Below are 23,131 nucleotides of genomic sequence, written 5' to 3' on the forward strand. Positions count from 1 at the left end.
TACACAAATGCTATACTGTTGCAAAGACAGAGAAAGCATGATGCCCTGAGATCTGACAGTCATAGAGTGCAAGCACCTACTTAGAGGGCAACATATCCACAGGAGATGTGTTAGGCACATTTAATGATGCTCAACAACAGAACCTTCCACACAGGCACAGAGGAAATGAGCAACGCACAAAACCTGTAAAATATTTCCCAAAGCACCAAACTTCTCCTGACAGGTTATGTAGCACAGCGTTCAAGCACAGGACTTCTGGACATCCACTGCATCCAGGTTGTATCCAGTAGCACCTGGACTGAAGACAGCTCACCTGATAAGGTCCTTGTATTGGTAGGGATGAAGAAGCAACCATACAAAACCACAATTAATATATCATATAATATATGCCTATAATATATGCCTATAATATATGTTATAACATGTAATTACATGAACTCTATAAAAATATAATGTATTACAGTACTTTTGAAAACATTTGTAAACAGTTTTCAGAATGAGCTTTGGAAACCGCTAACCAGTGCACTGTCAGATACTGATGACTCAAGCTCTGCATTGTGCACAGTCCAGTGTCCCATGCCGGTCTGGGGCACAGAAGGAAGCTGGGGCATGGGTAATTCTGGTTAATGGCATTCTCCAGCCAGTGATAACCAACAGCTGACTGCATAGGTTTTGTCCAAAAGGATATGAGTACACAACAAACATAAAACTACTGGAGTAATTTTATGGAAAATTAAAGAGCCTTCTGCAAAATATACTCCTTTATGTTTGCAACATAAAAGTATACAGCAGTTGAGTATTTGTGCAGTATAAAGTTTTAAAGAACTTGGTTCTATGGACAAATCAAATGAAGAATGCATACTGATCATACACAGGAAAAAAAAATAGTGCAGTGACTTCATCAGACCATTGGGTGATTTCGGCTGGCTGAGGAACAGAGCTTTTTTTTTTTTTTTCTTTTTTCCCTGCAGTTGTTTTCTATGCAGTCTTCAGACACTCTCTGCAAAGGAATTAACATGACACCATGCTGTGAAACAAGGAAGTACTATGCATGCATTCCTGTATCTGAGCATTCGTGGGATTCCTAAGAATAGAAAAGCACATCTACCTACTTGGATTTCTTGTTATTTGGTGTTATTTGGGGGAATTCACTCTTCTCTCTACCTCCCAATGCTTTTATGGGAGATTGCATCTTTATTTTTAAGGCCCTGAGTCTGCAACAGGATATGCTGGCAAATTTTAGGTACAGTCATCTCAGTTGCATCACACAGACATTAGGTTCCAAACATAAACATCCCATTGCAAGCTCATGTGCCTTAAACTGGGAAAAACAAACAAACAAACAAACAACAACAACAACTACAACAACAACAACAAAACACTTCAAGATTATTATTTTTTCTCCTTTTCTTTTTGTCTCATGACTATTCAGAAAGCACATTATATATTTCAGCTTTTAAACCTTTGCTGAAAAAAAGGCAAATGTGATTATACATTTAGGTTAAAAAAATTGCTTTTATAAGATAGTCTTTTAGACATGAGTCATTTTTCAAGTGAAAATAGTTCTTTTGATTAAATGTTGGGTAAGAATGTAGATTTTAAAGTATGGGGATGTCTGATTTTAAAAATAATCATTTAAAAAATAAAACGCCATACCATACTTAACTGATCTTCATAATTATTTAGATTGTATGTTTATTTTGCAAATCCCCTTGCTTCTGAAGTTTACAATAATTGTCTATGGAACAAAAGGGCTCAGTAAACAGCTCCACATGCAGATGTACAAACATAATTAGTAGTTACATTTAATCCAGAGAAGACTAAACTTGGTCTCCCAAAAGCAGTGTTATGACCTGCAGGTACTTAGGACTGTTTCCCCACATGTGCTAACAAGACCACTGCCAGTCCTCTTCCACAACCCAAAGTTTCTTTGCTGCTGCAATTGTGTCAGCACTTATTGAACCAGGAAGAGAACAAACACAGGCACCTTTGTCACCCATTTAAAAAAGGAAATAAATTAAGTAACACACAGACCCCACAGGATCCCAAAGCCTTTTTGTTACGGACAGTGGAGAGGACTGCTTTAGGGACGGCTGTTGTTTGAGCTATACAGATGCCAAGAGAGCAGGAAAGGCAGGTTTGCAGCATGCCCTCACAGCTCACTGAAGAGGGAAACAGGTCTCAGATCTGCTGCACCAGCGGGTGCAGCGTGATGCCAAAACGCATGGGCTGATGAGGCAGCTGACTTGGGCCACTGACGTTGGGGCTATGTGCTGGCCCCTACCGTGTCTTTTTTTATCCCTTGGAGGCAATGCAGCAGGTACCTCACTGCACCATGAAGTCCCCTACCTGCAGATCTGTGTAAGCCCTTCTTCTCTCCCCAGTGCCCCTTGCAGGTGTCAAGCACAGCGTGTCCTGCTCTGATCCCTGCGTGTCCTCCCGCCCACAACACACACACTTATCGATACAACAAGACATAATACCCTTCACTTCTTTTCTGTACTTGGATGCAAAAATAACTGCAGTGTTTGAAAGTTTTTACTCATTTGGGAGAGGGAAGGAGGTACACAAACTCTGCTGAACTAAGCAGTTCAAGTGAAGCAGTATCTTCTGAATTACAAAATAAATCACCAGAAAAATTGTTATTAAGCCACAATGTAAGACACATTAAATAATGAAAACAGTTTCCGGATATAATTATCTTTCTTGTTTAAACCCAAGGCAATGCAAAGACAGAACAAAAGCTTTACTTTTATCCTACCTCAGTAAAACAAAAGTATGCGAACACATCACCTCATTGCCTTGCTTTGAAGGCAGATCAGCCTGGGATGAGTCTGATCCAGTGCTACATGCCTGCCTTCAGCAGACCTTTGGAGATTTAGTAAAGTCTTATTATTCCTGCAGTGTGTAAGTGTTATGCGTAGTCAACCCAGATCATGGATTCACAATATGAAATATATAACATATGTTAATATATTTGCAGCTCTCTCATACTGAAAGTGAAGAAATATATCTATCCATCAGAAGGAATATATTTGCATGTACTTTAACATACACATCTAATGCAACAAACTAGAGCAAAAAGGTATCTAAGGGCACAGTTGACTGTAGATTAAACAATGACCTTTCTTAATTACAAAATCAGAGCTGTTAAAATAACTTAAAGCATGGATGAAGTAAGCACAGATTTTCAAACATTTAATTTAAATGAACTTCTTTTCTACTGCAAAGTTGTAAAAGCACTTCAAAAGGCTAAGAATTTGCAATTGTATAGATCAGAGCGGGACCAGGGTTATTGGGCTCCCTATGCTGTAACTTCTCGTCCCAGCCAGTCTGCACTTGTAAGATGCAGTGGGTCCAATTTACAAGCACCTGATGACATAGGCTTATGTTGAAAATGCTGAAAAAGCTGGTCCTTCTTATGCCAGTAACAAACAGTGGCACAAACCACATGTACTCCTCACACTTGAACACTGAGGGGTTTCAGAGTTTTCTAGATGGCTAGCCAAGCAGGGGCTTTCTGTGCCCTTCCAGCACAGAGGTGCAAACCTACAGAAATGAGTCACACCTTTACCCAGCCTCTCTTTCTGGTTCCCCAAAGCCTTATCCCATCGCTGACACGGGCAATAGCGAGCAATGTTCAAGCCTCCTGTTTCAAGGACAAAGAGGCAGCGCTCAGATTGCAATCAATACTTCAGAGCCCCGGGTTGGAGAGGGGAAAGAGCAAAATCAAGAGAAAACTTGTATGTTAGTTGGCTAACATCTGCTGTGAAGTAGATGAAAATGATGACTAGTATTGAGTGAAGGTCACGAGGCTTATCTAAGAACACAGGGGGAGAAAAACAGACGGGGGAAGGGGGGAGGGAGAGAGAAAGAGGGAGAGAGCACGAGCACTGCAGCAAAGCTATGCTCAGCCAATACATGCTGCCACTTACCATAAAAATAGAAAGATCCAAAGAGAATCAGATTAAGGATCCTTTTTATCTCTCTTCAATAGAAAGATTTCCACATGAAGTTCTGAACACAGCTGTCCAGGGAAAAGCAAGGCAATATGATGCTACACAGAAAACACTAACGCACCAATGGCAAGTCCTTTCACAGCCTTCCGAAACCTGCAAGCAGTTTGTGCTGAAAAACCTACAGTCAGAAGTCTGAAGGCGACTCCTACATAACACTGCAGCTACGGCAGACTGCTGTATTTCTCCAGTCACTCAGGCTGCACTGTTTTCATCTTCATCTTCTCACCATTACTTACATGCTAGAGGTGGGCTTGGGGGTGGGGAATGAGATTTCTCCTCCAAGTGGAAAGGAGCGCAGAGACAGCATCAGCATTTTTAATCAGTGCCTGGGAGTACCCAATCAGAGGAACTGAGTTGTGCCAGCGTGACAGTTGTCCAAAGCACGGCAGCTTGGTGCGGTCCCTGCTTGCACAAGAAGACTTTTAGGGTAATCTGCTGCTTAACCCCTGCAAGCTTTCCCGTGCCCACACACAGCCTCCCTGCACTGCGTCTTCTTCTCTAAGGAGCAGAGCAGTGTTTTGAAAACTACAAGGTTTTTCCTGGGTTCTGCTCTGATATGCTGTTTTCTACATTTGGGCAATAGTACAAATGCAGGAAAAGTTTGGAGGTTCGAATCCCAGCATTATTTGACTTTGCAATTTATTACCCAGTAGCTTCCATATATAAACACACATTAAACTCCTTCCTCTTCAAAGGTTTCTCTTTGGAAGAGAAAGAAATCTGTCAGAGATTTTACAGCACAGATCCATTGCTGTGAACTGCCTTGTAAAAGCCAGCTCTGTTTTTGACATGATGTCATGAAATCCTGAGAGCAGCAGATGCCCCCAAAATATATAACCAAGTTCTCCTCCAGCAACCCCCTCAAATGACAACAGCATTAGATGTTTGTGCTGTTACCTACCATGCCATTGGACATTTTATAAACAAACACAGACAGACTTCAACCTAGTTTGCAATAGGGATGCAAAGCATTCTATGGCATTTTACCCAACAAACCAATCAGAAAATTGATGCAGTCAATATTAAAGCTGCCAAGCACTGCAACTTCCAGAGAAAGCTCCTGCTTCTAAAATATAAATGCCTTCATTTGACTATGGGGAAAAACTCTGCTGGTCCTACTGCACAATGCCATCCACAGCGGAGCAGACAATTACAGCATGCAGTTTGCATTTAATTAAAACAGATGCTCTGCTGGTAGACACACAAGGTTAGATGTTCACCTTTTAAAAATGTGTTTAAAATGGCCAATCCCAGATTTCTGCCATATCACAAGATAAACACGAATATCATCCAGCTGATATTCACATTTCAGAAGGTGAAAAGGCTTCTGTAGTTAACTGGGGGAATGAGGGAAAAATGAACCAAAGCATTCCCAGCAGTATAGTGTCTCATACTTGTGAAATACACCATGCAACAACAACACAAACCTACTGAGGAATGTATTGGGGCATAAAACAAACAAATAAATAAAAATCAGAGGTTCTACAGCCTAAAGTCTAAGCTAACAGTCTGAAGTCCAACTTAATACAGCAGGTCAGTTCTGAAATGTTTAAAAGTGCGAATATAATGAAGGAGAATACAAATTCCATAACTAGACTGCAGTGATTGCCACAGAAGAATACCAGGTTGACATACCAGATTGGTCATAACCAAGATTTAAAATAAAATAAAACAGAAAAAGATAAAGTTTGCATGAGAAATAGAAGGCACTGGTAAAGGGCAGCTCCTCAAGAAAACAAATAAGAGGGGAAATGACCATATACAAAGATGCACGTAGGAAGATACATGTAATGACCAAATTAAAAAGATATCCAATATAGGAAGGAGAACAATAAAAAGCAGGAAGCAGCACAAGAAAATAAATTTAAACCCAGCAGAGGATTTTCAAAACATATTGCAATGCTAGCAGAAAGGTTAGTATTTGACACACCGCATGTTTGGTAAAGTAGGTGAGTTATTGTTTCAGAAAAGTGTCAGGAAACTGAGGCCTTCAAAAAGTGTCTCAAGACACCCACTACAGAAGAAAGCCTATTCACATCCACCCCTAAGGTCATGTTTTAATATTCATTCCACAGCCAAAAAATAATGCTTTTTCCCCCATATTATATAGACAAAGCCTTGAACTAGGCAATACACAGAGGAAAAATCAGAGACAAATCCTTTGCAAACAAAGCTCTCAATTCTGTTTTTCTCCTGTAAAGATGCGTACAGAACCAAACATTGGCACTCTGGCTCTGGAGAGAGGAAAGCAAGGTCACGGGCAGAATTTAGTGGACAATGCTATGAACATTTTCCAATGAGTCTCTTAACAAATAAAATTGGATTTAATCTTTGTGAAAGGAAAGGATTGCAGGGTCTTTCCCCAACTTTTCCCATGTAAATATGTGATGTGCCAGAAGAAGCTGCCCACAGAAGCAAGAAGAGCTGCCATGATGTCATCCAGATGCTCTCTGGTGACAGCTATAACAACCCAAAAGGCACGTAGAAAGGCTAATAGAACAATTAATTGAAGCTTTCAGCTAAGAGCAAAGGATTCAGCACTCAGGTAATTTAGGTTTAAGTTCCTTCTGAGGCCACCTTCAAGAATCTGGTAGAAGTCTCAGATAGATATTCATAGCGGATTTAGTGCAGAATCCATATTTCTGGTGAACAAAAGATCCTAATTTCTTTGCATCCGTTTATTATAGCTGAGGGAATGACAGTAAATTCCTTTGGAAACCTGATTTTTCCTCTCCCCCTTCACTTGCAGATGGCCCTCTTCATAATCTTCAGGAACTGTGGTCAGTGAGGCCATAACAGTGGCCAAGAACACTAGCAACCTGCCTAAATGTTATCTTTCAAACCATTTCAGGTATAGGGAGTAAAGGGGGGAAAAATACATATATGTCCACAGAAAGAAGATAATTAATGTTCTCTTCTCTTCCAGTAGAACAGTGCCACCTGAGAAAAACATACTAAAACTAGCTGTTTTTCTACATCTAATTAAAGGAGTAAACAAAATAAAAAAAAAAATAAAAAGTTGTCATTTTTTGTTCAATTGGTGTTTTTTTGTTTTTTTTTTGTGAAAGAAAGTGAAGGGTGTGATGTCAATCAAAACCGAGGTTTGTTTTATCCTACCTATGTACATGTTTGTCCAGAAAGCAAAACAAACTCAGGACTGAGTGGTTCAGAGCCGTTCTATTACTCCTCAACATATGTAACAACAGTTCAAACCAACATTTCTGAACCGGAAGGTAAAGGTTATACCCAGGATTTAATAAAGCTTCATTCTCACTACTGGAGCCTCTACTGATCCACCAGCTGCTCAAAATGAAAAATTTTGAAGGCAGAGGGGTGGTGGACTCATTGCCAGCATGCAAGTCCTAGCTTTGCAGTGCCCTTCAACAGCTGACTGTGTGAATGTTGCACAGAGGAGAGGGAAGCAGCAGAACTGAGTATAAAGGAATAAAACAAATTTCAGTATTAAAATTTTCAGTGGGCAGTTTCAGTGCAATTGTTGTGTTTTCCCAAGCTGTCAGGATCACTCCTGCATGCAGAAGGTTTCCAAGCTCTGAATTAAATGAAGCAGACAGGAAAGAAATAATAATTAAGAACGTAAGAATGCGTAAAACTTTCCTCCCCTGTTTGCTAAGAGTGCTTGGGCACCTCTCCATGGGATTCAGCACAACCCTAGTGCCCTGTTTTGAGGTGCTTGACAAAAGTAAAGGAAAGCAGAAAAGTTTCTGCTAATTTTGTCTTGGGTGATGGTTACTTAGGAAATTTAGTACTTGGTAATGCCCAGTTCAAACATCCCTCAACTTTTGGATTTTCCATTTTGTAACTGTTACAATCCATTAGACTGAAGTGTTTTCAATTATCAAAACTTTAACCTCTACACTTATCACTGCACTGTGACAAAGTCTCTCCTTAGTCATCTTCTTGGTAGGTTTAAGATATTGTCTGGTCTACTAGCACGCCACACAATGGTTATCTTTTATAAGCGATCTTCTTTGGTTTTTTTTTTGTTTTGTTTTTTTTTTGAAGCAGTTCTTTTAAAACACATTACAATAAGGTATCTTTCTGCTGATTCTAAAACAATTTGCTTTGTGGTTTCTAGTTAGAGAACTATTGAGTTAATGTTGCAGCAAAGTATCTCAGGTTATGATATTTTTTCTCCTAAAGGCAAAATATAAATAGTTATTGAATCTCTACTTTTAACATTATTATGGACTACCCTATGATTTCTACAAAAGAAATGAGACAGACCAACATATTTTAAATAAAAATTCAATTTCTAGTATACTGTAAAATCTTTCCTGACTGTAAGAGACACCATATCTATTTTCTACTGCATTGCACATTAATATTCATGTATTTTAAAATAGCATTTTTAATTTTATTTTATTTTTTATTTTTTTCTATTTTATATTTTCCTCAGTAAGGAAAAATATTTCTTTTACAACTGTAAGACTTCACTCTTCAAAATGTCCTTTACTTGGATAAAGTAAATGCTGTTAAATGATTTTCAGATAAATAAACAATTTCTAATTGTAAAAAAGTGACTTCCTTTTTTCAAATCTGTTAACAATGATTCAGGAAGTATCAATATCAGTCCAGGGATAAATTTTATCTATCCTTGTTTTCCAGAAAAGTGAAAACTCATAGTTCACAAGCTTTCACACATGTAAGGCCTTGCAGAGGGATCTGGATAGGTTGGAGAGATGGGCGATCACCAACCGCATGAAGTTCAATAAGAGCAAGTGCCGGGTCCTGCACCTGGGACGGGGAAACCCTGGCTGCACGTACAGACTGGGCGATGAGACGCTGGAGAGCAGCCTAGAAGAGAGGGATCTGGGGGTCGTGGTAGACAGCAAGCTGAATATGAGCCAGCAGTGTGCCCTGGCAGCCAGGAGGGCCAACCGTGTCCTGGGGTGCATCAAGCACGGCATCGCTAGTAGGTCAAGGGAGGTGATTGTCCCGCTCTACTCTGCGCTGGTGTGGCCTCACCTCGAGTACTGTGTGCAGTTCTGGGCACCACAGTATAAAAAGGACATGAAACTGTTGGAGAGTGTCCAGAGGAGGGCTACGAAGATGGTGAAAGGCCTGGAGGGGAAGACGTACGAGGAACGGCTGAGGGCACTGGGCCTGTTCAGCCTGGAGAAGAGGAGGCTGAGGGGAGACCTCATCGCAGTCTACAACTTCCTCGTAAGGGGGTGTCGAGAGGCAGGAGACCTTTTCTCCATTAACACCAGTGACAGGACCCGCGGGAACGGGGTTAAGCTGAGGCAGGGGAAATATAGGCTTGACATCAGGAGGGGGTTCTTCACAGAGAGGGTGGTTGCACACTGGAACAGGCTCCCCAGGGAAGTGGTCACTGCACCGAGCCTGTCTGAATTTAAGAAGAGATTGGACTGTGCACTTAGTCACATGGTCTGAACTTTTGGGTAGACCTGTGCGGTGTCAAGAGTTGGACTTGATGATCCTTAAGGGTCCCTTCCAACTCAGGATATTCTATGATTCTATGATTCTATATAATTTCACACATGTAATTTTGTTACGTTCCTGATGTAGCATTAGGAATTTATTAAAGGAGTTTCTGAACTGCTCATGCAAATAAAAAGGAAAGAAAAATGAAAAACATGAGAGAATTCAAGAAAAGATGCTGGAAATGAAAAATCAAGATGACCACTAATATTTTCTACCTTGAATTAAAAGTAAAATAAAAAATAAAAAAAATAAATGATCCATACAGTGATTTCTGAAGTACCAAAACTACCAAAAATATCCAAATGGAAAAGAAGAGAATATTTTGTCATCTAGATTTTCATTTCCTTAACATAAATTTAAATCTAATGCAGGTGGGAAGCAGTACAAGTAACTGACAAGACTGTGTGGATAGAAAACACTGCTGCTGTGTATGCCATCTCTAATTCTAAATAAAGAGTTTGTAAGTAGTATTCTATAAGAATAAGAAAATCTGAGCTTTTCAATTATCAATCCAAAATCCGTGGAAGAAAAACAGTTCATCAAAAACAACCAAACCAAACCAACAACAACAATAACAAGAAACAAACAAACAAACAAACAAAACAAAACAATGTTTTAAGACATTTTGCAGAAAAATCTGTAATATCCATGTCTTTATTTTAGAGACTGAGCAAAGGAAATTTATCTAGGGAATAATGGTAAACTCCCCTCACAGATTTTTTTCCAGTCATATAGAATTTTCCTAGTAATTACATATCAATATTTCTGATAGTTAGCTTCATTGTGGGAAAAGGGCATAGCCTTGCACCCACATTTGTCAAACAAAACCATAAATTCTAACATTTAAGCATAACTATTTTTGCACCTACATAAGAAGGTCTATTGCTCCACCACCCCACCACCTGACCTACTTCCCAAAGATCAAAGCTATGGAGAGGCAGATGAGGGATACAACTTATACCAAGAATATACCATATTAACATATAGTATCAGATTTGTTTTTTCACAGAATCGCAGAATCACAGAATTTCTAGGTTGGAAGAGACCTCAAGATCATCGAGTCCAACCTCTAACCTAATACTAACAGTCCCCACTAAACCATATCCCTAAGCTCTACATCTAAACGTCTTTTGAAGACTTCCAGGGATGGTGACTCCACCACTTCCCTGGGCAGCCTGTTCCAGTGTCTAACAACCCTTTCAGTAAAGAAGTTCTTCCTAACATCTAACCTAAAACTCCCCTGGCGCAACTTAAGCCTATTCCCCCTCGTCCTGTCACCAGGCACGTGGGAGAACATGCCAACCCCCACCTCACTACAGCCTCCTTTAAGGTATCTGTAGAGAGCGATAAGGTCGCCCCTGAGCCTCCTCTTCTCCAGGCTGAACAAGCCCAGCTTCCTCAGCTGCTCCTCGTAGAACTTGTTCTCCAGGCCCCTCACCAGCTTTGTCGCCCTTCTCTGGACCCGCTCAAGCATGTCGATGTCCTTCTTGTAGTGAGGGGCCCAAAACTGAACACAGTACTCGAGGTGCGGCCTCACCAGAGCCGAGTACAGGGGGACGATCACCTCCCTAGCCCTGCTGGTCACGCTGTTTCTGATACAAGCCAGGATGCCGTTGGCCTTCTTGGCCACCTGAGCACACTGCTGGCTCATATTCAGCCGACTGTCCACCATCACTCCCAGGTCCTTCTCTGCCTGGCAGCTCTCCAACCATTCCTCTCCCAGCCTGTAGCTCTGCTTGGGGTTATTGCGCCCCAGGTGCAGGACCCGGCACTTGGCCTTGTTGAACTTCATGGAGTTGACCTCAGCCCATCGGTGCAGCCTGTCCAGATCCTCCTGCAGAGCTTTCCTACCCTCGAGCAGATTGACACACGCACCTAACTTGGTGTCATCTGCATTTCCTTCAGGACCTCAGAATAAGACTCTTTACAAATCAAGAAAATCATACATGTAATACCTCTTAAAGTACAAAGTATGGGTTTTATTAATGCATTTTCAAGAAAGCTGTAACAAACAAACAAACCAACAAACAAAAAAACCAAACAAACACCACAGCCATGTAGCCTGAAGCCAAAACTAGTGGGTAGAAGCAGGGAATGTAAAATTCCTACAGACAATACAGACAATATCAAAACACAAGTGTGACAGCACAAGAAGCAGTTCAAGCACTTCACAGATCACATGTTGATGGTACAGAATATTGTATTAATTTTTGATTTCCCTAATTTAAAAAAATTAAACTCCTAAAAATAAAGCAAACTTGTAATAGGCCACAAAAATTACATCTCTCTTTTAAACAAAGCATTTATCCTCTTATCTACAGTAAACCCAGAACAGATGGTCAGGAGATAATCCAGATGAAAAAAAAAAAAAAAAAAAGAAATAAAAAGGCTTTTTATTAATGCTGAAGTTATTTTGCCGTACATTTTTGTGTTTTTACTGTAAATAAATAAAAAAGTGTGCTGCTCATCTGAAAGAAAAAAAAAATAAATTCCAGGATGAGTCATTGGAGAGCAATGATTTAGAATACACAAAGACATAATCTCAAAAAGCCCAATCTGTATGTTAGTTCCTAGTACAGATAACCACAGTACTAAGAAGACAGGCTGTCCAATAAGAGATTAAACTGAGGTCCACTTATCTTTTACTGTCAGAAGCTAGATCATCTTCCTTCCTCGAGATCCTAAAGTTGGTAGACAAGCCAAAGAGGATAGTATGCCAGCCCACCACAACATGAGGAGGCAAACACAAGAACATTACCAATTAGGAGATACACATGCAGACATGCACATGAGAGACAAGCATTTGACTTTACAATATTAACTTAGAAAGTGTTGCTGAGCATCTAAATGCTTCGCACCTTTACTGCTATTTTTAAGAAATTTATGTAAAGAATCATTTAAAATAATAAAAAATGACTGAGAATGTAAGATCTCCATGAAACAACAAATTATTTTATTAAGTCTTGTTTTGAAGTCTACTGTTCCATGTTCAAAGGTATGAAACTAATTTGAACTAACCAAATCCTAAACTAATTAAGATGATACAAGTTGGTCCTGTTTTCAGTGGAGGGCTGGAGTAACATCCTGAGATGCCTTCTAAGCTAAATTACTCAATGACAGTGAAGAACTCTCTCTTAAATACAAATAAAACTGCAAAATTTATTGGTCAGTCATAAACACTGATGCATATACACACACATACACATATCACAATAAAAGGCCTGAACATCTTTAACAGCAAAAGGGAAACCAGAAATCCCAAACACAAGAGGCATTTAATGCCTCATTCCCTCCCCATAGTACTCACTGAGATTTCAGGCCCTGAAATTTATCCTGTGTTCTCCCTCCCATATGAAGGGCCTCATACTGAGAAGTTTTGAAAATTGGTTGATCAGACTCTGGAAATTGACTCCACCTAATGATGACCTTTTAAAAGCCAGCCATGCCTACTAAGGTTGGGATGAGTTCCCCATGTTCTAGTTCTTTAATCAAAATTTAAAGGAGATCCTCTTCTACAGAAGCATTTTAATTTTATCTTAGTAATGGGATTATTTATAAGTGTTCTCTTGTGACTTATGTGAGATTAATTTTTTAACGTATTTTTCATGTAAAAAAAGGAAATTCTGGAAATGTCACAATCAATAATTCTGTTGGATCTGTGTTTTACCAAAAGCAAGAGGAAATGAAAACAGAAATCCTGAAGTAGTTCCTACAGTTGGAACTATACTTCTAAATGCATCACCGTAGGCCACAGTCAAATACTGCCAGCCACTGACAAGAGTATTTCAATAAAACCTTTTAATAGCAGCTTGTATCCCCTTGTAAGAGATCTTTTATAAAGAGCTGAAAAATACTGGCTCCCCACCAAGAAATAAATGGTATACTATGCACGTAAGACACAATATAATGGAAAAATGCAATGAAATGAGTATGTTTGTGATTAACTTAATAGATTGCCTGTATTTACTCATCTTTGTCTGCATGTGATATGAAAATCTGTGAACCAAAATAAACAATTTAATATTTTTAGGCTATTGTTGATTCTTCAGCATAGAAAGTTGAAAAAGACCAGAGGCTAAAGATGTCAACACAACTCTTCTTTCAGCTTGGCAGGTAAACTGAAGAATTACTGGGGGTGCGGTGGGGTGTGGGGATTGATTCAAACCAGAGTCACCATTACTTTTACAGGTTCTTCTGACATAAGTAAAGAATCTTTTTGGGACAGTGAAAGCTATTTTGACTGAAGCAGATGGAAGTGGTTTATTTAGTTCTGGGTTTATGAAGCCCGGTATTGATTTTTTTTCTTCTCTTTATTCAGACAATTGTAAAAGCGAGGGGAAAAAAAGCATTTTGACAAGTAGTTTTCAAAATTTCAAAATGCATTTTCAGGAGAGAGACTTTAAAGGAAAATGTCTGTAGTGTAACACTGTGCACTGTATATAAACCTTCAACACCTGTCTGGTGGGAAGCCAATAGGCTCAGGGCACAAAGAAGCTAAATGTGCAATGCAGAGGGTCCTGCACTTAATCACAGTGCTGTTGCTCAGACACTCAGGACAAGTAAGGGAGGTTTGGGAAGCATTGTCACGTGCCTAAAATTATAATCTGGAAAAAGAAAAGCACCCAAACTATAAATAGTCTGGGGAAAAACAAAACAACAACAATAAAACTCTAAATAGTTTGGGAAATTTCAATATATCCCAAATGAAACACAAAAGCAAAAAGACACTGACATTGCAATAGCTCTGCCTGATAAGATTATTCACTAAATTTCTCCTGAATTCACAACTTTAGTTCCAGACCTATTTTTCCCATGCATGCATCCAAATCCACTGTGTACATAAGCCTACAGTTCACAGTTTTCTTATTTTCATTGTAACTGCTGTTGTTTTTAATTTAAAACAAACAAACAAACAAACAAAAACAACAACAACAAAATAAAAACCACTCTAGAGCATCTTCTCATTTGTAGGAAGGAGCAGAAATCAATGCAGTCTTGCACACTTGTTGCCAATGTGGAAGACATCTTATACTTCCCATGCTAAGAGCATGAGGTCCTACACAACTCAACAGAAAGAGTCAGGAAGAAAATCCAGATGTAGCCCAACAGGCCTATTCTTGTTAGTATCTACAAAGAATTTATATTGACGTCAGTGATTCATGTTGCTTTATGTTGTAAGCAAGTTTCTTGAAAGACCAATAAATCATACATGTACGCAAGGAAAGAAGATTCATGGGACATGAATATCCCTGGTGGAAAAACAAACAAACAAATAAAAAACAACTCAAAAACAAACAAACAAACTTGTATTACTTAAAAATAATAACCTGTCTTTATCTATTTCCTGAAGTTGCAGCTTCCTCTGCTGAAGCAGACAGAAGGCACACTCAGTAAAGCAGTAAAGATTTCAGCTTGCCCTTTCTCCTTTCATGTACAAGAGGTCTCAGAAGCTTTTTCACATGTAGGAAGCTAAACATTGCATTATCTGATAGAGCATGACAGCAATGGCCTCCTCAACTTTACCCCATCTCCCCATATGTGCCTTCACAACGCTGTAAGAATGACGAGAATCTCTCTGCAACTTGAACAACTTGGAAACTTAAAAAAGTTGGAAAGGCGCAATATCCTAAGCCCTTTGATGCTAGACATGAGTATTCCTCCGTCAGATGCTTTTTGCCATTCTCCCTGCTTCTGGGCAAGTAACCTTCATTTGGCCAGACCATGTAAGCCCCCTCAGAGCAAAACAGGTTCCTTGCCAAACACTTTCGATCCACATTAAAGGCTGGTATACTCTTTAGGCATGACAATGCAAGTAATACAACTGATGTGATAAAGAGGTTTTAAATTCATATACCTCCTTGGAATCAGGAATGAAGGTGCACATTTTAAGAATGAAACAGAACATCTAGAAATGAGATACAGAAAGGGAGAAATAAGTCAACTACCTGAGTGCAATGAGAGGCACAACTTCTTTATTTCTAAAGTGCTGGTTTAATTCAATCCAGGCCATTCCATTGTTAAGGAATTTGTTAATATGGCTTTAATGTTCTGCAGCTATCTGGCCTCCATTACAGCAGGCATTTAAAACTATTTCCTGTACCTAAATAAAACCAATAAAATTTCCCCTTTTCTTATGAGAAACTGTTAACTCCTGCTATTGCATGAAACTAACATTGGGTCAAAAGACTGCTGACTTTGGTGATGATTACTTTGCAAGACAGCAGTAAAGCACCATGCAAGCAGCCGTGTCCAGCTGGCACTAAAGATATGTCACAATGCTCCATCTGCGACTCCCCATGCACGCACTGTGAAGGGAAATCCTGTGCACAGTACAGGAGATAATTGGGCAAGAGAGACTAGAAATATAAACAAAACAAACACTTCTGGCATACAATACACTGTCAGTTCTCCAGTACCACCAAAGACCGATTAATGGCCAGTGCATGGAATGCATAGTTGGAAGTACCAGTGGCCATTTGCTCTTATATTTTTGCACCTTAAATACTATTACCATCTGATGTTAAACACAAAGTGAAGACAGTTCTGAAAGCAGGATGAGATTTTTGTAGCCAGACATGCTCTGACTGTATTTTCCCATCTCACCCTGAGAAAGACTGCTTGCATTCCCCAAACCAACATTTTGACATGTTTAACACTTTCTAAAACCATAGATTCAGAACAACAATTTTCTAACTTGCTATTCTGGCTCATCTTTATATTATTAGGTGTGGATTTGAAGTGCTAGTATGGCCTTGGAAGAAGCAATTGTTTAGTTCTTCAGATTAGTGGACATTTCCACACTAAAAGTCCATTGCAAAGTGTATGATGTAAGAAGAAAATGAAGGAATGATCACCATAAGCAGCTGAGGAACACAGAAAATAAGCCAAACAGATAATTATAGCAATTATTATTATTTTCTTCCGCATTCCTCCCTCACATTTCATTTGCTTCATTGCCTGGGGCTAGCAAAAAGAATTTGCAAGATTTTTGGAAGCAGAAGAACAGTTAGTCTCATAACTGTAAACTCGGAAACACATCTTGCTAAGATTAAAGACATTTGGAGTCTGTATAATTAAAGAGGACAGAAGCACCTCTGTGTTCCAATCCCAGTCAGGGTTCAACCAGTACAGCCACAAAACAACCCTGACACTGAAGCCAGGTCAGTGAGGAAGGCAGGTGGCAGATCACCACCAGTAGTCTTGCAGGGACAGCTCCCAGGCCAGACTGTGAGCCTGCAGAGGGTCCTCATTGGGTCTGATCCTAGCCCCAGCCCTGGGCAGATGTCCCAGCGTGGCCTGTCCCCAGAGAGGTGTATGGTGCCCCCAGCTGCCCTGCTGGGTAGTGGGACAGGCCCTAGCTGCAGGGCTCTGCCCTGACAGACCCATAGGAGCCCCTTTTTCATCTCTGGGCATATGAAAGGTGATTTCCCAAGGAGAGAGCTGGGTTTCAGGACATTCAGTTTTATCATAAGGTGCTCAGTGGTGCTTGAATGCATGTGATTAAATCCCTAACTTCCCTGATCATGCAGTACTTGCACAGATTTTTATTATTATTATTTTTAATTATCTTTTGGAACGCTATCAGCCAGTGGAAATAATATAAATATTTTGAAAGTTTAGGTTTCAATTTGATACGCAACATAGGCTCTGGTGCTTGCTGGCAATGCAGCAGGGCACCCAGCTCCCCAGCTCCCTTCTTCCCTTCAGCAAGAAGATGCAGGTGTCTGCTAAGTGTCCTGCACACAACTCCTCAGCTTTGGCAGGCCTCAGCCGAGAGCTGCACCTCACCTCTCTGCCTCTGGGTTCAATCAATGACAATAAGGTATTTCATAACACCGAAGATGCTTCAGGATATATATTTTTTTTTGATAACCTGGGTGTAGATGTTAAGTGCAGAAGGATATACAGAGCAGCACAACACTATGCCCTTGCATTTGGCTGTTTCACACTAACCAAGTGCGCATGTTCTCTCCTTTGGTTGAGCTTAACCACCCTGCCCCTTGCACACATTCACATTTAACTCTGTTTTTGTTATTTCCATCTAGACAGATGTGGAAATGAGCTGACATGCGTTGCCATGGATCCATCTGCAGCATGGATGCTGCAGGGCCAGAGTGTGTGCCTCCTCACAGCGCTGCCCCTCTTCCTGTGCAGAGGCGTTTCTGGGCACACCCTGCTACAAGTGCCTCCACAGCCTCCCTGCCTCTTGAGGCCAGGCAGCAGGACTTGCTTGGGCAGAGGACAGCTACAGTTTTCCAAGGCACAAATCCCACTGAAGATATTCCAATGCCAGTGACGCAATGACAGCTTGTAGCACAAAATGGACCTCCAGAGTTTCTGCTGCACTGGCTACTCGGGTCTCTGCTTGCCACAAACAGGGTTGTTTTTTGCAGTTACTAGGAAAGGCAATAGTGGCATCACAGTGAAAAAGCATGAACAAAGGAATCAGGACAGAACAAATGTCTCCTCAGTGCAAAAATCAAAAGCTCTTGACAGCTTGGCACGAAGGTGAAACCATTTCAGATTCTACAACACCTTTTGTCAAACACGGCATGAGGTGGCCAAGGAAAGATCAAAATGTTTCTCAGCCACCTGTCCTTGTGAGGACACACTAATCTATGCCAGCCTTTCCAGTTTCGCCTGGTAACTTGGCATCTCATAGTATCAGTCCTTAAACTGCCCTTGCAGCTTGGCATGAGTTGCCCATCCCCTCCTTTTGCACCTCCCAAGTGGCTGTCTATACATACTCACTGTAATTGGAGGCATAACATACATTAAGTTTGCCAGCTTCATTGGGATTCATTTTTAATAACAAGATTGAAAAGGTGAAAGCAGTACAAATTCATTCTGTCAGAGCCAAAGACTTGTTCCTGATGACAAAGGTGCTGAAGAGAACAGAAGAACCAAAACCCATTTTATACGTTGACAGATCCTTCCCTGAGCTGACACTTGAAACTCCTGAAGCACCTCTTTTGCTGTAGGGGATAAAAAAATAAAAAAGTGTGGGGCAACTGCATCCCCTGAGAGCAGTGCCCTACAGACAGCCCATAGGCTGGGGCACCAGACCACTTCCCTACTGCTCAAGCAAAGCCTCCCTGTTCTCATACCTACATTTATTCACAGTGTCTGTTGGTGACGGTGTTCTATTTTCTTAACATACAGGAAAGCCACTCCTGGTTTCCTGGTTTCATGCCCCTTTTCAACAACTGCTCTACCATTTTCCAAGTCTCAGCCTCAAATTCTAGGATATGAAAGTGCAGGAAGTGAGACCTCTCCTGTCCCTGCAGCCTCTCTGGTCACACAGAGCCATCATACTAACACGTTTCTCCTAGTCAGATCAGCTTTTCAGGTGGTTGCACTGCTCAGGACCATCTTGCCTTTTCATATATAGGAAACCATCACATATGTTTGTCATACACATGCCTTATAAAACTTGCCTTTTGCAATTTATCCTCTCATAGTGACCACACTGCAGAATAAAATCTGGATTGCAAAAGCAGACTTACAGTTGTCCTGCTGAACAGGGTCCACAGAGAAGTTTGTTTGCCTTGCACAGGCCAAGTTCCTCAGCACACCCCTGGCCACCAGCAGAGTCCAGCACAGAGCATGTCAGTGGAAAGCTGTTACTGAATAAGATGAGGGGAAAAAAAGCTTTTTCTGAAGTCTGAAAGTGGAAGTCAATCATCAGAAGGCATATAGAGATTTTTAAATGCCTGAAAATGTTTTGACAGGTACCCAACATTAAAGAATGTCAAAATTCCTTAAGAATAAATGCATTCTGAGAATGTTAAGTCCCACCTGTTGGCAAATACTTGTAGCACTGGTGAAGGACCTTTTTCCTTCTCAGTGCAGACCAAGTACTGTCTTCACTTAGACTACTGACTAAGATTTCTTGAGTGAAACCTCCAGAAAGCCTCACACCAACAAGCTTCCCTGCAACTAGCAAAGTTGTATTTTGAGGTCATGCGCACAGGAGACTAAATGCCAGCACTGCAAAAACATCAACCAAGATATCGAGCATTCAAGCCCCAATCAAAAAGAAATACTTTAGCATTAATCCTAAAGAAAAGGAAAGCACCACTTAAGTCAAAAGATTAGTCATATGCTAAAAGCACACATTAGCTAAAATGTTTTGCTAGATCATCCATGATATTACTAGAAGGACACATGATCCATTGGCTTCTTAGCTAAGAAAATTAAGGGTCTCTGATATACCTATCTTTTAATTTGGTTAGAAAAGAAAAAGCAACTCTTCTAATAACATTAAAAAACATAAGCATGAATAATTAGATGTTAGTGTTTTCGGAATGGTTTACAAACACATTTACACTGATTAATTGTTTACTTTTCCTAATTGCTCTGCATATAAACATACTAATATACAAATTTAACCCACCTTATTAAATTAATACATTTGTCACCATCATAGAAATTTCAGAATGTATTAAACAAATGCACTTCTGAAATCAAGAATATCTTTATTTTGTATGGAAGAAACAGGTTGAAAGAAAGGGAGGAATTTTACAAAAAAAAATGTTTTAAACATATGCAATAAAACCAATACAGTTGTACAGAATTGCATACAGATCTGGAGGATTCATTTTAAGCAACAATGCACAGCATCTGTAGAGTCAACTGAATGTTTATGACAGTTATTGAAACAGATATAAACATTTTTAAATGAAATATCCAAATCTGCAAGTAATCATGCATGCAAACAACTTCTAGACAACTGGCATGCTTGAGGTGAAATGCATATAAGTGGTTTCACATGAAACCTAAATCACCATAAAACAACATTAAGAATAAAATACATCTAGTAAGTCTTGCAGCTTCTCCTCGGCTGCCAAAGAGAATTTTAAACACTGCTTGAAAACACACACACAAAAATAAATAAATAAATAAATAAATAAATAAATAAATAAAGCCTTTGAGACTCGTAGATATTTTAAATAATCATTATACAAGGGACTATACATTGCCACTAAAAATGATTCTACCAATAAAAATTTTTGATTATTAGCATGGAAGTAAGAAGATGGTGTCACAGTCAGATAACAGAATTAATAAGAATTGTATCATCTGGTGATGTTAGTGTACGCTACACTAATATGTTACAATTATACTAAAAATAAATTTAATTGACATTGATAATGAATTTATAAATAAATAACAAATTCTTTATAGACAAATGTGTATATTACTAGTCAAGTCTACATGTGTTAGAGTTTGCAGTTACAGTTTTTCAAAAGTAGATTTACTATCACTTTAATATCCACAATTAGTAAGTCACTCTAAATAAGAGCAAACAGTATATTCATGGTCCAGGGACAATATCACTGAGCTTGTGAAACTACAGTTGAAGGAAAGACTGTGTTCTGAAACACACACTGAAACTACTTTAGTCCTGTATTGGTTCTCCTATACATAAGCACAATAAATGAGAATTTCAGGGTCCCATTTCTGTGAAGATAACCTTATCTAATGTTATTCCAAAGTATATCTGGAGTTGTTTCACTGACACTCACCACAGTCAACCCCTAGGTTTTTAAGCAATGCCCTCTTTATTCAATCATTGATTATTTTTCTGGTTCAGTTTTTGATTATGCACTGACTGATTTATTTACCTGTGCTGAGAAAAAAAAAAAAAATTGCAAGTTTCAATAATATTTTAATTTAAGAAAAAAAAAGGAAAATTAAACTTTTTTAAAATAAAATTAAATTCGGCAAGGATTGTATTTCTGGACTGAAAAGCCAGCAGTGTGCAGAAGTGTGTGAATGATTTTACTGAGCTCACGGGTCTCTCTGTGTAGGATGTCTGGATATTTACAAACAAATGTAGTGCTATTACTACTAATTTTATTCACTGCTTAATTGAAAGAGTTCTCCACCATGCTTTGAAACAATTGGCCTTTAATCTTAACACATGTCCAAAGAGTTAAGCACTGAATTCCTTTGGTATAACCCCCATTTGTATGATTTAACCTTACATAAAAACCTGATTTCTGCAAACTGGGTTGTATTATTATATGTTTATATTGTTTATTAAGTTACTTTACTATGATTTAAAGACAATTATTTGTATTTAGAGAAGTTTCCTCCTCTCTAACACATGATAATCAAACTATTGCACTGAAGAGGAGATAAATATTTGGAAATGTGCATGGTTACTGTAACTGAAAATCAGTAAAAAGTACTACCAAATATACAACCTCTCCATCAAAAGTCTTGTTTCCAAGGTGACCAGCAAATCCTCTGCTGTTTTTTTTTTTTTGTTTTTTTTGGTTGGTTGGTTGGTTGGTTTTGTTTTTTCAAGACTTTGGTTTCAGTGACAGCCATCTCTACGGTGAGGATGCAAAATAAGCTCAAAGAAACATGCTTTTTTCCCCCTCCAGTATCTAAACCAAGTGGAGGACTTGGATACCTAATTGGCATAATACATGTTGCTTTTTATCCAAAGTGATGTGATCTGATTATGAATACTTACCTATCCAACAGAGTTACTATTAGTTACTCTTTTATGGTTATGGAAAATGTTCAATGCATTTTTTTAAGTCACCTGAATTACAGTGACAAGCAGGTGAACCACTACTCAAGTTCATCGAGCTACAGCTTTAAATGGTATAGAAATATAACCTATGATTTGGCATGTTAGGTCAGACTAGAAGCATTTCTAATCCACTTGCTGGAGCATTCCGTCTACAGTAATAGCCAGAGGCCATCATTTCCTGCTGTGTTTAGAAGTGATCTCTTCTCTCCATATCCTATTAATGGAATCTTCCTAGCCATGAAACAACCTCCATTCTAACTAGCTATCGCTTAAAACCAAGCTGAGCTCATGATTTCCTATATTTACCAATATAGCTGCTATGTTTGCTATTTCTCTATGACTTATATAGTCATCTCAACACTTGGTACTCATGATATTTAATACAAAAAATGATTTAAAAAGTGCTCTGTGAGCAGCTGAGGAAACTAGAGTTGTTTAGCCTGGAGAAAAGATGACTCAGGGGAGACCTTATTGCCCTTTGCAATTACCTTAAAGGAGGTTGTAGTGAGATAAGGATCAGGCACTTTATCCAGGTACCAAGCAATAAGACAATGGGAAATGACTTCAAGTTGCACCAGGAGAGGTCTAGGTTGGATATTATGAGAAATTTCCTTATTGAAAGGCTCATGCAGCATTGGAACAGGCTGCCAAGGGAAGTGGTTGAGTCGCCACCTCTGGTGGTCTTCAAAAAAAACACGTAGATGTAGAGCTTAGGGACATAATTTAGTGGTGGACTTGCCAGTACAAGGTTGAAGGTTGGACCAGATAATCTTTGATTTTTTTCCCCTACATGAATAATTTTATGATTCTATGAATCAGGAGACAACACCCATCAGTGGACCAGGCAGATGCTTTTCTTTTCCTGCTGGATCAGTTATAACAATGCACACAATTCCCATATTATTTCATTTTAAGAAAGTTTTTCATTTTATTTTTTACAACTAAAATTGCCACTAACCCCCTAATAACTATGAGCTTACGTAGCATTCAGAGTTTATATAGTGTAGACACAGCCTATTCATCACAGCAAATTGTATCCTCTATTCAGCTGCCCAGCTCACTCAACATGTAATTCAGATCCAGATCCTATTTTTAA

General features: G+C 39.3%; 1 protein-coding gene across 4 annotated transcripts in view; it reads right to left on the bottom strand.

Annotated features, from left to right (window-relative positions):
* Positions 1-23,131, bottom strand: part of ANO4 (anoctamin 4) — a 227,228-nt gene that overhangs the window by 181,726 nt on the left and 22,371 nt on the right. For 2 of the 4 annotated variants that reach the window (XM_072036106.1, XM_072036108.1), the window contains exon 1: positions 3,936-4,297. The exons of the other annotated variants lie outside the window; for them this stretch is intronic. The gene's annotated coding sequence lies outside the window, so the exon portion shown is untranslated. Of the gene's footprint in view, positions 1-3,935; positions 4,298-23,131 lie in introns of those variants that run through there. 4 annotated transcript variants of the gene reach the window in all.

Source organism: Anas platyrhynchos, chromosome 1 (assembly GCF_047663525.1).
Source record: "Anas platyrhynchos isolate ZD024472 breed Pekin duck chromosome 1, IASCAAS_PekinDuck_T2T, whole genome shotgun sequence".
In the NCBI taxonomy this organism is placed as follows: domain Eukaryota; kingdom Metazoa; phylum Chordata; class Aves; order Anseriformes; family Anatidae; genus Anas; species Anas platyrhynchos.